The 17,873-nt window shown below is 33.8% G+C and overlaps 4 pseudogenes; 3 read left to right on the forward strand and 1 right to left on the reverse strand.

Annotated features, from left to right (window-relative positions):
• The first annotated feature begins 38 nt into the window (after window positions 1–38).
• Window positions 39–1,878, forward strand: LOC120199915 (annotated as a pseudogene).
• Window positions 1,879–6,524: 4,646 nt separating this feature from the next.
• LOC120199886 lies at window positions 6,525–8,428 on the forward strand (annotated as a pseudogene).
• Window positions 8,429–8,662: 234 nt separating this feature from the next.
• Window positions 8,663–9,549, reverse strand: LOC120199913 (annotated as a pseudogene).
• A 4,964-nt stretch (window positions 9,550–14,513) lies between these two features.
• LOC120199914 lies at window positions 14,514–16,704 on the forward strand (annotated as a pseudogene).
• Window positions 16,705–17,873: the final 1,169 nt, after the last annotated feature.

A 17,873-nucleotide genomic window follows, 5' to 3' on the forward strand; every position in this document is an offset into this window, starting at 1 on the left:
AATGTTAATGTTTTCAAACACACACCGGGGGACCTGTGGCAGCTTCGAAGAGACTCAGCCAGTAAGCCATGGCCTTATCTCCAAACTTCCCCACAATTCTCACCACCTTTCATTCCTCTTCGGCCCACACGCCGTACCCAAAGCTTCCCATCGCTAGCTCTTCACACCAAGCCTTTCACTTATCAGTCAAACCCATCAAAACCAACGCCTTTAATCTGCCAAAAGCATCAGCTCCCGATGAGAAATGGAGGGTCAATGTTTCTTTCTTCCCGGCCTTTTTAAACAAAGGCAAGGACGCTAAGGTTCTCAAGGAAGAGCTTCTCGAGGCCATTGTACCACTTGACCGTGGCGCCGCTGCCACCCTTGAGGACCAACAGAGGGTTGATCAGGTGGGTTTTTTTTCGTTTATTTATTTTCTCTCTTTTTCATTATTTTTTTTGGTGAATTTCGAGAATTGTGCTCCATGATCGTGACAGTTAGCGAGCAAACTGAAGTGGTTAATCCCACAAAGCAGCCTTTGAAATGATTTACTTGATGGAAATGGGAGCTTTTTACACGACTTCCCAATCTATTTTGCAAACTCAGGTTGCTAAACTCACTTTGCTTGCTTTGCTTGCTTCTTTCTTTTTTTCGTTTCTTATAGTTTAATTTTATGAACTAATGTTTTTACAGAGACCCAAATTGCTAAGATCAAGAACAAACTACCAAGCAATCAATGTGGATACACTTAGAGCACAAAATATGGAATCTTTCCCTTTCTTCAACCAGGTAAAGCTTAAACTTTTCCGGTTCCATGGGGTTAAACCGTTAAAGTCATGTTTTTCATTTTACTGTTCATGCTCGGAGTTTGTACTGGCTATCGCCTCCAAGTCCCAACAATGTCATTTCTAAGGTTGGAATTGCACCAACACTCGGTGTTGTTAAACTCGGTTTTAGGGTATTCACTGGCATGGATTTCCTGTTTGATTTCTTCTTAATTGTATCTAACTAAATTGTGGAAATGACTATTATGTTTTGTAGGTTACTGCAGATTTAACCCTCTGAATCCAAGGAAAGTGGCTGTAAAATTTGATAAATTCAAAATTGGAGGTCTGGTAAGTTGAAATGCAATCATCTGATCAGCTTGATATTCAAAACTGCTTCTTGCGTCCTAGCTGCATTTTAACCGGATTGCTGTTTGAAAAAGTATTTTGAAAAATCGGCATTTGAGCTAGAGAACATTGCAGATTTCATTTTGAAGCTTAGATATTTTTAGAACACGTAAATGGCTTGTAAAAGAATCTCCTTTACTGCCAGTAGTTCCTTAAGCCAGGTATAACATATGCAGAGGAGGTATCTGTTTGCCTAATTTTAGCCTCATGGCCCCATCGATTATGACGGAAATAAAGGACGGAATACGCCGAGTATCTGCATATTAGTCTAGACCCATCTTATAATTCGTATTTTTCTCGATTTGCAGATACCTATTAAGGCACCTGGAAGAGCTCGTGGTGAATTAGAGATTACATATTGGATGATGAAATGAGGTGAGTTAATCCCGAGATCAAATAAAATTTATGTCCAACCTTAAACTTACTTCATTACACCTATGGGTATGTCCGACATGGATATACTGAATATGTTAGATAATAGTGTCGGCTGTCGGAGACTAGTACTTTAAGTAACACGAACTTGCTGATGAGAAGGAAATGAAGATGATAAACGTTAGGTTTAGAAACTTTGGGGGTGATTTTAATTTGCATGATGTTTAAACTTGAACAGGATATCAAGAGGTGATAAAGGGAACTTGTTATCTTGAAAATGATCGACCCTTCTACCGCGTCCCAGTGTAGGAAACCGGCATGGCATCCTATAATTTTATAAGTGAATCATATAATGGTGGATATGTTTAGAAAAACTGATTTCCTTCTTATTCGAAATAGTTCAATACTTAATCCTTCATATTTAAAAAAAAATCATCAATTCAATATGTTGTTCTTCTAATTTATTTGTTCTTCCATAAGAAATGTTATATCATTTTCCTTTGAATTTTCTGGTATAATAGCGGTAAGTTCCTGCTACTTTATGGTAGGGTATGATCGTTCAACTACTACTTTGATCTTATGGTTTCGTTCGGTTTGATCTTATCGTAAAAAAACTAAATTTATGAAAATTTTAAATACGAAGAGTTAACTTTATCCAAAAAAAAAAATTAAAATTAGGATAAAATTAATATAATGTATATGTTTTGAAGATTAAAACTATAATCATATCATATCGCATTAGATGCATGTTTTGATTTTAACGACAAAGTGATCTTTTGTAATAATATTTAAATGAGTGAGTTTGTAATTTTTTTTTTGAAAAAGTATCTTATTTATTATCAAACATATAATTGAGTGATCTAAAGTGTATTTTACCCAAACTAGTACTTATGATTTACGTGCTCTTGCCAGCATTATCTTTCTCCTACATTTATCCACAACAAATATAATTATTTAGAGAAAAAAATATCGACCAAAACTGTGTTCAGGACTAAGGGTGTTCATATCCAATCCGATCTAAAGAAATAATTGAAAATCAATCTAAAAAATCGATAATCGAAAAAAATTGAAATCGATTTAGTGTGTTTGTTTTTAAAAAAATAGATCGGTTCGGTTTCGGTTTGAAAATCCGGAATCGATCCAAATCGAATCGAATCGATGAAATGGAATATCGAATTTACAAGCTTGAAACAAACCCATAAAAACCCCACAAAATCTCACAAAACCCAGATACAAATACAGATTCAGCTTTCCTCGACACGTACGTAACAATTTTGCTCCAGATTTTAGTCATCGATGTCAATGAAAAAAAATGGTGTAATAAATGATAATAGCAAAGAAGGATAGTATAGTTTTCTGGTATTTCCTCAGTTTTGAGATAGAGAGAAAATTATCGAACAAAACTTAAAAAATGAGTCGTTTTACTTTTATGGGGGACTTATTGACGATAAACTGATTTGTTTATTAATTTGTTAAAATATATATTCTCTTTGTAAGCTTCGCATTTGTTAAAATATATATTCTTTTTGCTTTTGCTATACATATGTTTTTTTTTTATGAAAAAAATTCAAGAATTATTTTGAAAAATTAGAATTCAAAAACACAAATTCAAACCGAATCAAGCCACACTTAATTAGATCGGATCGGATCAGATTTTTCTAAAAACATCCAAACCGTAAACATTTATATTTTTCAGATCGAATGAATTTTTAGCTTAAAAATCTATCCAAACCTATCGCGAACACCCATATGCAGGACCAAAACTGTGTTTGGGACAAACAGTACAAGTTGGTTAACAAAACATTTTTTTATTAAGAAAGCAGATACTTAACACAAGCTGGTCAACGTATGTGGATTGTAAAAGTTGTTACAGGATAAAAACATCGAGGAAAATAAAGGGTAGACTACGTAAATATAATTAATTTTTGAGGTAATTTTTGTTTTTATTACTGAAGTTTCAAAAGTAATAGATTGATCATTAATATTATCGATTTATAACAAATTGGTCATTCGACGTTAACGGTCATTACTAAAAGTGATGACAAGCTGAACTGGATCGTTATTGAAAGATGAATTTTCAAAAAGAAAAAACAATCGAATGTTGGTAGGACATTGGTTGCTTAATTAGACCATGGGTTGAATAACATTCTTTCCACAACAGGCGATAACAATAGAAGATGCAAAAATGAAATAAAAACTCAATTTCTTACTTTTAAAACTTCGATGAGAAAAACTAAAACTTACAAACATTAGTGACCATTTGTAGAATTTACCCAAAAACATTTTGCGGGAAAGGAAAAAAACACACCCACACGCACACACAGCTATTCGGATGAGATACTTTTAAAGTCTAAATTGTTGGGTTTTGCTAGCTATAGTTGTCCTAATAGTGGCAGTTTACAGTTAATGGAATGATTCTCTATCTTTATAAAATATTAAATTTAACAAGTAGCATTAGCTGAACCAAATTGCTTTTGATACTTAAAAGTGGATTCTTTATTGATTCTTAGTTTTATATTTGTACCTTTTGTTGTCTTGACAGATGCTGTGCAAGAAAGAATAAATTCATAGCTGTCGAAGACTCAGCATTTTTTGACTGGGGTAACTTCGCCTCTAGTCACAGTGGAAAGCCTGATCCTGGAAACGAGGTCGACACTCGAGACATGAACGACATTTTCTTTGCTGCTAGTAGAATGCCTAATGGAATTCGTTCATTTGCTGCTATTATTGTGTCTATTGAGCAGTTTAGCAGGTGAAATCATCTTTTACTACATTTCTCAAGTATTTTTTTGAATTATGGATTTTATGCACTGGTATGTAAAAATCTAGTGGTTTCCATATATAAAAGAAGATCCTGACGGCTATGAATGGTGAACTCAGTTGGAGGATTTAATTGAGTTAATGCATTAGCATGTAAAAATCTAGTGGTCTCCATGTTAAAATAAGACCCTGAAAGCTATGAATGGTGAACTCGGTTAGAGGATGTAATTGAGGCCATTGCTGTAACACTTATTTGGTAAACTTTAAGTGTTGTGCACAGAAAAGTTATAGAAACCAAAGAACTTTAGCTTATCCAGATTTCCGCTTTCCATTTCTTACATGAATATTAGTGATTCATCTATTGTTTTTGAGTTTCCAGTTGGATCAGGGTTTGAATCTTAGAAGTTAAGTTTGCAGGATGAATGGATTGACTGGGGAAAAGATGCAAAGGATATTTAAAGCCCCTCCAAACACACGGACACAGGGGAGCACTCTTTTATTTTGCATTCAACAGTATGATCGGTGAAATTATTTATTTTATTGGTAGTATTGAAGGGAAAGCTGGTGGGAGAAGAAGCCTTCACTCGGATCGCCCCTGCAATTCCTGGTGTAGCTGATCACTCTACAGTGCATAACCTTTTCAAAGCTCTCGCTGGTGATGAAAAGGGCATCTCATTAAGACTGTGGCTAACTTATATTGATGAACTTCTCAAGTAATTTCTGATTTCATACTTCTATTATACTAGTTCACGTTAAACTTCCATGATCAGATGTGAACCAACAGTAGATACATAATCAGTAATAGCTCAATTCACCATGTTATTAGCATTACTGAAGAGAGTGAGAAACCCTATATGACTAGCATAAAAATAACTACATAATTGAGCTGGCGTGCATTTTCATGCGTCCAGGCCAATCTTAGAAGTTAAGTTTGCAGGATGAATGGATTGACTGGGGAAAAGATGCAAAGGATATTTAAAGCCCCTCCAAACACACGGACACAGGGGAGCACTCTTTTATTTTGCATTCAACAGTATGATCGGTGAAATTATTTATTTTTATTGGTGTATTGAAGGGAAAGCTGGTGGAGAAGCCTTCACTCGGATCGCCCCTGCAATTCCTGGTGTAGCTGATCACTCTACAGTGCATAACCTTTTCAAAGCTCTCGCTGGTGATGAAAAGGGCATCTCATTAAGAGTGTGGCTAACTTATATTGATGAACTTCTCAAGTAAGTTCTGATTTCATACTTCTATTCTACTAGTTCACGTTAAACTTCCATGATCAGATGTGAACCAACAGTAGATACATAATCAGTAATAGCTCAATTCACCATGTTATTAGCATTACTGAAGAGAGGGAGAAACCCTATATGACTAGCATAAAAATAACTACATTAATTGAGCTGGCGTAGCATTTTCATGCGTCCAGGCCTGCATTTTTTTTTGCATTTTGCTCAGCTCTTTCCACTCAGCACCATCCAAATCCCTTATTAATTGGTATGGTGTCATAATAATAGATCCAAACTTCCTTAACTAGAGGGATCGAATTCGTTTTTCCCTTATCTTTTGTTCTATGTACTCACTTTTAAGCGACTAAATATTCTTTTGTTTCTGTTTTCTTATTTCTTTGCTGCCTTTTCATTATTTGAACTTCATTATTTAACACCTGCATTTTTTTTAAAGAATGTTTAAAATCGGTATAGCGGTTAGAGGTTTCTTCTTCGTTTTTTTTTGGGCAACTTTCTCCCCCCATTTGAACTTTTACAATGAAAAACATGATGGTATTGATAAATGGGTCTTGCACACTTCTTTATGTGTATCTTCTGTTGGCTAGACTCATTTCTGTTAACTAGTTCCTTTTGGATTCATTATGGTAAGCTTGATTCCTGCTGGTTTTAGTGTAGAGTGCATGAAGGAAGGAAATCATATCATAACCACGAATATCCTCAGCTCTCAGGAGAAAGAATCTTGTGCATTGGTTCAGGCAAGAAACGACCTGTCCTAAAATGGGAGAATAACATGGCATGGCCGGGAGAACTTACTCTAACGGATAAATCACTGTATTTTGAGGTACTTATTGTCCACAATAACTTGTTTATCGATTTTATATTGTAACCTATAATACCTTTTTTCATCAGTTCATGAGTTGACTAACGTTTCTAATTGATAGAAGCGTCAACATTTTCCTCTTGTAATTTTTTTCCGATTCTCTTACTGAAAATATTGGTTTCAGTCATGAAAATGAGTAGAAAAAGTTTGAAATTTTTTAAGATGTTTGTTAGAAAACTTAGAATGATCATATGTATTGAACTGGTTCTTATATTTGCTTTATGGGTTGAACAAACGAAGCTTTCTATAGAACTGTTCAAATTATTGGCCATAAAATTGTAATTGATGTATCTGTGGCTGTCGTGTTGTTGCAGGCAATAGGATTTCAAGGGCAGAAAGATGCAATAAGACTTGATCTTACAAGGCATGGGTTGCTACCGAAGAAAGTAAAAGTTGGACCTTTCAATTCAGGGCTTGTCGACTCTGGAGTAGCTGTTTCATCTGATCTGGGGTGAGTTTCTCCAATCTTGTTTTGGTGAAGGATTGGTCCTGCTTTTATGTATTATTTTGATTTGCTGCTTGTTTTGGTATAAAAAAAAAATCTCTTTTACTGTTCGAGTTCCTCCTAAATGAATAGATAACTTTATATTCGAACTTTTATTCAGGTCATGGGTGCTGGAGTTTGTCGACTTGGGAGGTGAATTGAGACGAGATCTGTGGTATGCATTTATCAGAGAAGATATTACTCTACACAAGTTTCTTAGTATGGACCGGATGACGATGATGGATCACTCCTTCAAGTATTTGGTTCTCACAAAGGGAAGGAAAAGGCAATTTATGGGGGCAATTAATGGCATTTCTAGACTTCAAGCACTCCAGTCTACCCGAAAGTTGTTGGATGATCCAATCAAACTTGTCCAGTTCTCGTTTTTGCAAAACGCACACCATGGTGATGCCGTTTTCCAAACTCTAGCCGTAAATTATTGGGGTGGACCATTAGTTGCAGAACTTACAGATGCAGGGTATAAGCAAGCTCAAGGGAGGAACCCTTACGATGAGATCTCCGTCTTGGGGTTTCTAGTGCTTCCATTAGTTTTTGGAAGCATTCTTCTATCAAACACGCGGTTGTGTTAAATAAAAACCTTGTTGTAGCTGGTGAGACCTAGTGGAAAGGGCAGCGGCAATCTGCAAACATAAGTACCAGGCCGCAGAGAGAACTCAAACTACAATTGATGCTGCAAAAATTCAAGGAACACCCAGTAATATAGACATTTTCAAGGTTTGGCATATATTTGTCTATGTTTAGTGCTTGTCACCGGTTACCTTTCAATTTTATATGCCAATTGATCGAACTCGACGGAAATTCTCTTTATGAAGGAACTTATTCATCCTTTCGCAATAACCGCTAGGAATTTCGAAAAGCTTAGACGCTGGGAGGAGCCGCACTTGACTCTCTCTTTTCTAGGTGGATCTTTCGGGAAAGTGACTATCCGTGATCAGCCACCTTCGAATACTATTCAGAAGATTATAGCTTTAAAAGATGCCATGCGCGATGTGGAATACTATCTCCAGAATCTGAATGTTACTCTCCTTAAACTACGCACGATTCTCCTTGCAGGTCAGCCTCAGGTACGATAGCATGTTTCACGAGGGACCTAGTAAAGAAATGATGAATGCAATGAGGATTTTCTGTTTCTTTTATGGTGCAAATCTGCAGGAAACTATACTCGTTCAATCATTTGAACAGGTAACAACTGAGGTTGCACTGGTGCTGTTATCATCTGCAACCGTTCTTCTCATTGTTCTTTTCAAGTATGTTCTTGCCTTTCTTCTATGCGACCTCTTCACTCAGGAGCTCGAATTCAGGAGGGAAATGGTTAAGAGATTCTTAAGTTTGCTGAAGGAGCGGTGGATCACGGTACCTGCAACCCGGTGATTGTATTACCGTTCGAGGACAAGTCGAGTCGAGAGCTTCGAATCAAAGAGGACAAATGGATGAGAAAATAAATCAGAAAGAAGGCAGGGCAGTCACACGCCTTGATAGTTTTTGACATCCACTGTAGTTTTCTGATGAAAAATCTGTTCCGTTTTGTATAAAGGAAAAGCAAAGAACGTTTGGAGTGAGTTCATCTTTGTCTATGATATATGCTGCAATTTATTACGAATTTAAATGAACAGAACATTCAGCAATCAAAAACTAATTAAAACTACCATTTACCTTTCGGATGATTTTCTTTTTTTCTAAGAATGGGCATTGGGATGGCAAGTTGACAAGACATCTTAGAACCATTAAAAGCAAGTAAATGGTGAAAAAGATGAAGCTTTCTTCAATGACTTATTAACCAAACCATTGCAGAATCAGGAAGCTTTATCCTTATCAACAACATCCTTTTGATTGGCAGCATAACTCTTGCCATGGAAATCAAGAAAAAGAGCCAAAAGAGAAGCATTGAACACAGCGTTGAAACACCAGCCCCAGATCCCCGAACAACCCGATCCCGTGAAATGGTAGTGAAGCATCAAAACGGAAACCAGAAAGCTGAACACGAACTGCACAATCTGGCAATTCGTGACCAATCTCTTCCACTTGGGACGAATCCCCACCGCACACAGCAGGTAGTAAAAGTACATTATCACGTGCACGGTCGCGTTGGTGACGAGCGCCACCGGGAACAGCGACTGGGAAGTGTTTAACCAGAGGTAGCACATGACGACGACCGTTCCGTGGTGGTACACGTGGAGAAACGTCAGCCTTTGCTTGGATTTGCTGAGGATGATCAAAAGGGTGTCCATGAATTCGAGAATCTTGGAGAGGTAGAAGATGTTGGCCCAGAAAAAAAGGGACCGGTCGGAGGGGTGTCGGGAGGGAAACAAAAGACGTGGGATAAAGGAGATGGGAGGGATATGATGGAGAGTGTGCATCCGACGGCCATGACGAGGGAAACAAGGAACAGATTGAGGGAATGGAGGGCTGTGATGGGTTTGAGGAAGTTAGGACCGAGTGAAGGGAGCGGCGTTTTGGAGAGGAGGAAGGTGGCGGCGAGGTAAGTGACAACTGTTAGAGCGAGGAAGTGTGGGGTGGAACCGAGTGTTTGACCCTGAAACCATTGGAAATGGAGGATTTTGGGGTGGTTCACTAGCCAGTACTGGAGAGATGAGTATAGCTGGTCCATGGCGAAACGCACGCGCCACTGGCTGTGGTGGTTGGACGATGGATGAGGAGGATGTCAATGCTTTATGCTTTTAATAAGAAGCCAACGCCCTCTGCGTCGTAGTCGTGTATGCTTTGTTATCCTCTCGTTTTTCACCTACTTTATTGTCAGCAGACTGTTCATTTTTTTTTTAAGTAAAATACATAAATGGTTACATAACTATGAGTAAGGTCATAAAATGATCATCATTTTTAAAATTGTGTCAAATATATTGTTGAATTATTGAAATAAGTTCAAAATTACCATATTACGTTAATATTTAATAGAGGTGTCTACGTGGCAGTTAAAAAATTAGTATAATTAAAGTGCGGGTCTTTGTAAAGTTACTTATTTACGGTACTAGAATCCTACTTTGTTTTCTTACATTTTGGTCACTACTTGTATATGATTTGTTTTCTTATATTTTCATTTAATCCAATTTTATCCTGATTTTATTTTTAATTTGTTTAATGTCTTAATTTGAGCATTAAATTTAAAATATTTTATTATAGTCGTGTATTAAATTTGTAGATTAAATCCCTTAGATTTTAGAATTAATCAATTTGACTACTAAGATTAATTTTAATTCTTAATTTTTAATTAGGTCCTAATTTCAATTTATTTTAATAAATTTATTTCTCCTATCAAATTATGACACATTTTACAATCTTATGATTATAATTTGAATTTTTTGAATTAATCACTGGTATTCGATCTATTGACCTACTAATCCAAATCGGGTACTGTAGAGGCGAGTGCAACCCTCCCAACCCAGTTTGCTCATTCACACAAATGACAGGATTCGAACCTCTAACCTTACTTAAGGGACTTAGTTCCTCATCCTACTAGACCAACTGGTTGTTAGTTATAATTTGAATATTAACTATAATATATAATATATATATTTTTATCATTAATTATAATATAACATATATTATTTGAATATTAAATTATTTTTTAATGATTTCATATATATATAATCATTAAAATAAATATAAAAATAGTAAATTTAGTTTAAAAATATTAAAATCTTAAATCAATTATATATAAACTATTAGATTTATGTTAATAATTTAAGTGTTGTCATATTCTCAATTGACTTAATAATATGAAACATTAATTATATCATATTATTTATTAACTATATTATATCAATTATATCTCTCTGACATCACAACAATTTCATAATTAATAAAAATTATATGACTTCACCACAAGCACTCCCTAGCATAAGCCGCAAACTCATTTATATCAAAGTACATATAGGAAAGGAAGAAGATGATTGTGAAAGTATGTTTGAATTCATATTTTATTCGCTTGACAAATGATATATTTTCTCACATCTAGGCCCTTATCTTTTGTACGTTTTATAGTTTACTCACTCTCTTTACTCCTTCAAAGTCCTACCATTAGGGGTGTTCAAAACTGGGTACCCGTGTTTTTTAGTATCCGAAATATTAGGTACCTAGAATTTTCGGGAATCAAAATTTCAGCACACGTCCCGACCCATTACATCCGAGTCTTGGTTTATAATTTTTTTTATTTTTTAGAATTATATATATATTTTTAAAAATATATAGAAAATTCTAAAATTTAAAGGTCTATAATATATAATTCACACGTAAAATTTAAAAAATCAAATTACATAATTAAAAAATATATATTAAAAATTAAAAAGAAAAATTATAATTAAATTTCAAATGTTTCAAAGTTAAAATAAATGTTTTAAAAAATAATTTAGAATGTTAATGTGAAATAATTTAAGAAATTAAGAATTTAGAATGTTATGGTGGAAAAATTTAAGAAATTAGAGATTTATAATGTTAGAGTGAAATAATTTGAGAATTATAAATAAAAATTTAATATAAAATAAAAATAATATAAATATATATATATAATAAATCGAGTATCGGGTACGCAAGTACCTGGTTAAAAAATATTTTGTTATATTAAATTAAAATTAGGACCTGATTAAAAAGAAAGAATTAAAGTTAATCTCGGTGATCAAATTGATTAATTCTAAAATCTAGGGAATTTAATCTACAAATTTAATACATGACTAGAATAAAAGATTTTAAAGTTAATGCTCAAATTAAGGCATTAAATAAATTAAAACCAAATCAATATCAAATTGGATTAAATGAAAATCCAAGGAAACAAATCATATACAAGCAGTGACCAAAATGGAAGAAAACAAAGTAGGGTACCAACGTCGCAAATACATAACATTACAAGGACTTGCCCCTACTTATATCAATTTTTTAATTCCACATAAACACCTGTTAAATGTTAACGTCATATAGTCATTTTGAACCTATTTAAATAGTTCAGTGGTATATTTGTCACACTTTTTAAAATACTGGTCATTTTGCGACCTTACTAATAGTTATGTGATAATTTATGTAGTTTATCCTCTTTTTTTCCAAGAGGATCCAACGGGTATTAGTGGTCAAAAGATAATTTTTTAACATAAAATAAAGGATTATTTTTAAGTATAAAGTACACAAATGTTCATCCTACTATATAATACTGATTTTTTGAGTTTCTTAATTATTAAAAAATTATGAAATAGTCATTGATTATTTATGCGTTTCAAATTCATTTTTTTTGTTAAAAAAAATTAATGATCATATGAAGTGAAGTTAACATGTTAACTGGTATAATATGAAATTATATTTTAATGATATCTATAGACATCATCGTTACTTTCAAGCACTGATTCAATCTCATCAAGCGTTAATTCAACGCATAATGTAAACAGAAATTCGATTAATAAAATACAACTCAAACGATTATGAGATCATATTTTATCACATCTCAGCCAGTAGGTTAATGTATAAATCAGGCGATCGTCAATTTTTAACAAAAAAATATGAGTTTGGAACATATAATCAATTGGGTAGCTATTTTGTAACATTTAATAGTTGGAAACTCAACAAAATAATATCTTATAGTCAAGAGACCATTTGTATATTTTACCTTATATTTAAATATCATTATAAAATATTCAAGATAAAAAAATAAAAAAATTTAAATTTTTAAATTTTGTATTGATATATATGAATCAATATATATTTAATAAGAATTAATATCCATCTACAGATCTGTACACTAAAATACACATTAAATTTTTTAACAAAATGATTCTGATAGAGATATCCCTTATAATTACAGATAAATAAATTATAATTTTATCGTTCAGTTTTGATTATATTTATATTTTAATTATTTAAATTTAAATATTAAAGTTTCTCGTCATCACTTATTAACTTTGTAACGATGTTATCAATCATATGATTTAAAAGGTAAAATTTTAATGTTTTATCACCTTAGTGTAAATTTATTATTTTTAAAAGTCTCATACTTAAATATGATATTTGTAAAAACATTCGAGCGCTCATCATTGAATGATTGATAATATTTTAAATAAATACTACCTTTTAATCACATTAGATTAATCAAACCGCAAAATTTTGCCATTATTCTATCTTTTGAAACTTCAAAATCTTCAATTAATTTACTGAGTTCCTAAGAATTGTTAAGCTTGAAATTATAAATCAGAAAAGAAATTTTTATTTTCATTAATTTTTTAAGTAATTTAGAGTGATTGCTATAAGGTACACACTCTTTACACAACTATATTCCAACTTTTTAATAATAAATGTTCAAACATCTTTACAAAAGTCGTGCTCGAGCATGAGATCTTTAGATAACAATCATCCCCTTAACTATAAAGATCACTTGATTCGTGCTCAATATAAGTTATTGAGATAATGTAAGAGGCACAAAAAAATTTCGATGTGTCATCATCGAATTGGATATTAAATTTTATTAAATTAGATTAAAATTATGACTGATTTAATAGGATATATAAATATTGAGGATAAAATCTGTAATTATATCAATTTTATTAACTACCACCTAAGCACTCCGTTAAGTTAACGGTAAGTGGTTTGATTGAACGCATTTAAATAATTAGGTGACCTGATTAATAAAAAATCAAAAATGATGTTCTACATGAAACTAGGCTATATTTAGGTGGTCACTGGTATAATTTACCCTAATATATATTATAACGAAAATTTCCACGATATAGGCTATATGCCGGAGCGCTGAGGTGATCCTTTTAGCCAGTAGTCAGCATTAAGAATTTAAGACAGAAATCATAGCAAATCAGCACCTTCTCGAGGTTCTTCTCGAATTATGTTTCTCCATGGACCACCAAATTGATTGGCATAAGATCATGAAAAATTGACAACGCACTGCACAGACCTTGTTATTACCTTCTTCCGGACAACCCTCTTCCTGCGAGCCATCGGAGTTCGGGTTTCCCCATCGACACCAGATTCAACCTTTCCTTGTCGACGATGAGAAGTCCAAGACCAGAAGTAATGGCATTCTTGGATGTAAACCATTTAGAAGACGACTTAGCCCCACACAAAATCTGATATCTAAGGTTTGCATAGAGTCCAAGTAAAGAACCATAACCGAGCACATTGGAGCTTATGGAATTGTCACATATAGCCTGCCAATAGTAAAAAACAAAGTCTACCATCATAACGTATCTGCTGGACTTTGTTCAGAGCTGGAAAAGAAAAGGATGTAAAACCAATAATCCAATATCTGTGCTTTCTCCTTTGCTGTTAATGTCATTGTTGAGGCGCTTAATATTTCCAAAGCTTCTTCCTCGAGCTCGTTCACCGGCATTTCTATGGTGCTAACAATTTAGTCTATACCTCGAGATGTTAGTAAATGTATAGAAAGTCAACCTAAAACCTTTAGAAGATACAGCTAATTCTTCACAATACTGATAGAAACGTTAGGTATCAAACTGAGAAAACATGTAAACGTTAGGGGTGCAAAAAGCATTCAGCCTAAATCAAATAAAAATTAGAGGACTAGATATCATATTTTAACATGTAAAGGGATTAAAAGTATAATTATCCCTGAAATAATTGCTAACTATTTCTTGACCCCGAGAGCCAGCCAGGCATTTGGATTACTTGAAGAGCAGTTCAGTTTCGGCAAGAAACCGGTCCGGTCCTTTCTGGGTGTTGGATTGATGGGTTCAGCCGTGCCTCAGCCGTTCCATTTCCAGTGGGGTTTATCATCGAGAGTAGAATCCACTCACGTTATCACCACGGCAGCTTGTCTCCGCCTCATCCACCTTCTCCGCTACCAGCTCCGCTTAGGGTTCCACCTCTGCTCCTCCTTCAAGGTACCCTTTCCATTACCACCTGGGAAATCCCATCAAACTAGTCAGCAATAAAAAATCATTTTTTTAACTTTCTTGTCGTACAGAAACTCTGTCATCTGTGTAATGTGCGATTGAAGGATGTGTGGTCTGAAACAACTTCCAACTTCATGGGAAGTTACAATTTTCAATTTGCAAATGATGTTGTCCCTTCTTCATGTTCATCATTCGTATGTTTCTTTACTGGGAAGAAACAAAGAAAGGATTTTGGAAATGAGGGTAATAGTGGATCATCCAAATGGAAAGTTCCAGGAGAAATTCATTTAACAAAAGGAGTTGGACCAACATCCTTATAGCTATTAATGTCTTGTAAGTTTTCCCTTGTCGAAACGATTACAGTTTCATTCAACAAAAGATTGAATTTCTGTATAAAAGAAAACTAAATTATACCATATGCAGAATGTATGTTACACAACTGGCAACACAAGGGAAGCTGTTGCTTTGGGGAGCTAAGGTGAGATTTGGATCGATTCGTGAAGACAATTTCGGAGGTGTATCTGTTTTGATTTCATCATATTTTTGGAAACGGTGGGTTGATATTCGAATTTGGTTATTCATGTTGTATACAGATTAATAGTCTTCTTGACAAAGGGCAGATTTGGAGGCTGGCTACATCTTCTCTTTTGCATGCAAATTTAGGGCACCTTATGGTTTGGTTTCGAATTTCTGAATTATGAAGTTTATTTCTTCATTTGGTTGAAGAGAATTTGTTGTTCTCAGGTCAATTGTTATTCTTTGAATTCTCTTGGCCCGACTGTGGAGAAAGTGGTCCAAGGAGATTTCTTGCTGTTTACCTGACATCTGCAATTTCAAGTAACAACTCAGAAACTCATTGCAGTAGGTTATAAATTGCTTACCTGCTGGAAAGATTTTGACTTAATCTATTGAAGAAAACTAGGTGCCGCTACAAGTTACTGGTTTTGCAAAGCGCCTGCAGTTGGCGCATCAGGCGCAATCTTTGGATTAGTAAGACATCTCGATGCTATTCGCAAAATAAGATAAACTGTTCATAAGAACCTGTTCCAACTAATGGTGCTTGCCTTAGGGAAAAAAAACTTGTTTTGGTTTTTCTCGTATGTCGCATTTGAGATTCTTTTGGTTGTCTAGGTTGGTTCTGTTGCTGTGTTTGTCATGAGACATAGAGGCATGATCAGAGATGCCAAAGAAGATCTGCAGCAAATAGCGCTAGTTATTTTCTTAAACATGGTATGATTCAAAGCTTTCGCTTCTCAATGTTCGAGAATGCAAAGAACCAACCATATAATGACATATTAAAAAACCAGTCTCAGACATATCGAATTCAGTCACTTGTGTCTGATTTTTCCCTGCAAGAGTTAGATGCCTGAATGGGGCTTGGTTTATTCAATTTTATGCTTTTATGCCCACTTTTCTTAGCTCAGCGGCAATGAATTGTTGATCATGCAGGTTATCGGGTTAATGTCGAGAGGCATCGATAATTGGGGACATGTAAGTCGTAACTGTCGTGCTTTCTTACACGTTTGCATGTAACATACCCTATATAGACTTACTTGTGAGATTGTTCAAAATCTGAACTTACAATTTCAGCTAGGAGGCTTGGTTGGGGAGCAGCAATGTCCTGGCTTGTAGGGCCTGCATGTAAGTATGAACCCATGACCAGCGATGGCCGGAGAATATTCACAGACAAAGCACCACTTTCATACCTTACTGACAGAAAACGGAAACCTCGATAAATCAGTGTAAGCTAGGATTGAAAATCGTGACGGGGTGTTCTTGGTCGTTAAGGCTCGGGTTTAAATTGATTGTAGACACATTTGCGGTTGTTGATTTTAAGCTACGATCGCCTGCTGCAAATACGATTGAATGTATTCGTTCGGTCTGAATTATATTTTCTGATACGTCGCTGACGGTCCCGAGTTCACCACCATCTTTGAATTGTACTATTGCTTCCCATAATTTACTTATCTTTTTAGCAAATTCATATTTTTATATGGAAATTTGTTGAATCTTGACCGTCCATTGTAATTTTTGTATTTGATCATGTTCGTTCAATTAAAAGGAAATTTAATTATTGGCTACTTTATTTAGAGAATTCCATGCATGGCACTAAACTCATCACTTAATAAGAAAGGATGGTATTTCCAAAAAGGGTAAATTACATAAATGGTCTTCGACTATATATATTTATTAATTCCGTCGATTATTAAAAGTTATAAAATGATTATCTAACTGTAGAGTATTATCTCGTTAAGTTTCTTGATTATTAAATTTTATAAAATTGTCAATTGAAACTATTTATTTTGTTCCAAATTCTATTTTTTGTGAAAAATTAACGGATAGACCTTAACAGATCAGCTTGTTTAATGTTAAATTTTATAAAAAAAATTCATTAAAAACTACTTAATTGAATGTATTTAAAAGATACTTTCTTTATTAAAAAATATACTTTCTCGTATTATCAATAATAATATAGAAAAATAACAGAGTCAATTGCATAGAATGTTTTCAAATTGTGATTCTTATTTAAAATTGGTCCTTAAACTTTTAAATGTTTTAATTCCATCTCTAAACTATAACTAACAATCTAAATTAGTCCTTCAGCTTTTAAAAAAAATTCAATTTCATCCCCAAACTATAATCTTCATTCTAAACTGTTCCCAACCTTTTGAACATTCCATTCATCTCAAACTATATGTATATATTAATCACATCCATTAATAAAATCATTAGGCCAAATTATATATTATATGATTGAAAAGATTAGGTAAACAATTATTAAAACTAATTACATAATTGGATGATTTGGAGATAAAATTAAAATATTCAAAAGTTGGGAACCAATTTAGTAAGAGGTTCATAATTTAGAGATAAAATTAGAATAACTAAAAGTGTAGAAACTAATTTAGAATAAGAGTTATAGTTTAAGTATGAAATCGAAACATTCAAAAATTTAAAGACTAACTTAAAATAAAAGTTATAGTTTAGGACATTAATACAATTAACTCAAAATAACAGTCAAGTTGAAAATTTTGAACCACAAAAAAATATTTTAGCGGGAAGAGAGTTATTTCAACAAAGCAAGACCATCTTCCATTTCAAATAGTGTTTGGCATTAAC

Source organism: Hibiscus syriacus, unplaced genomic scaffold, assembly GCF_006381635.1.
Source record: "Hibiscus syriacus cultivar Baekdansim isolate YM2019G1 unplaced genomic scaffold, ASM638163v2 tig00005712_pilon, whole genome shotgun sequence".
Classification (NCBI taxonomy): Eukaryota; Viridiplantae; Streptophyta; class Magnoliopsida; order Malvales; family Malvaceae; genus Hibiscus; species Hibiscus syriacus.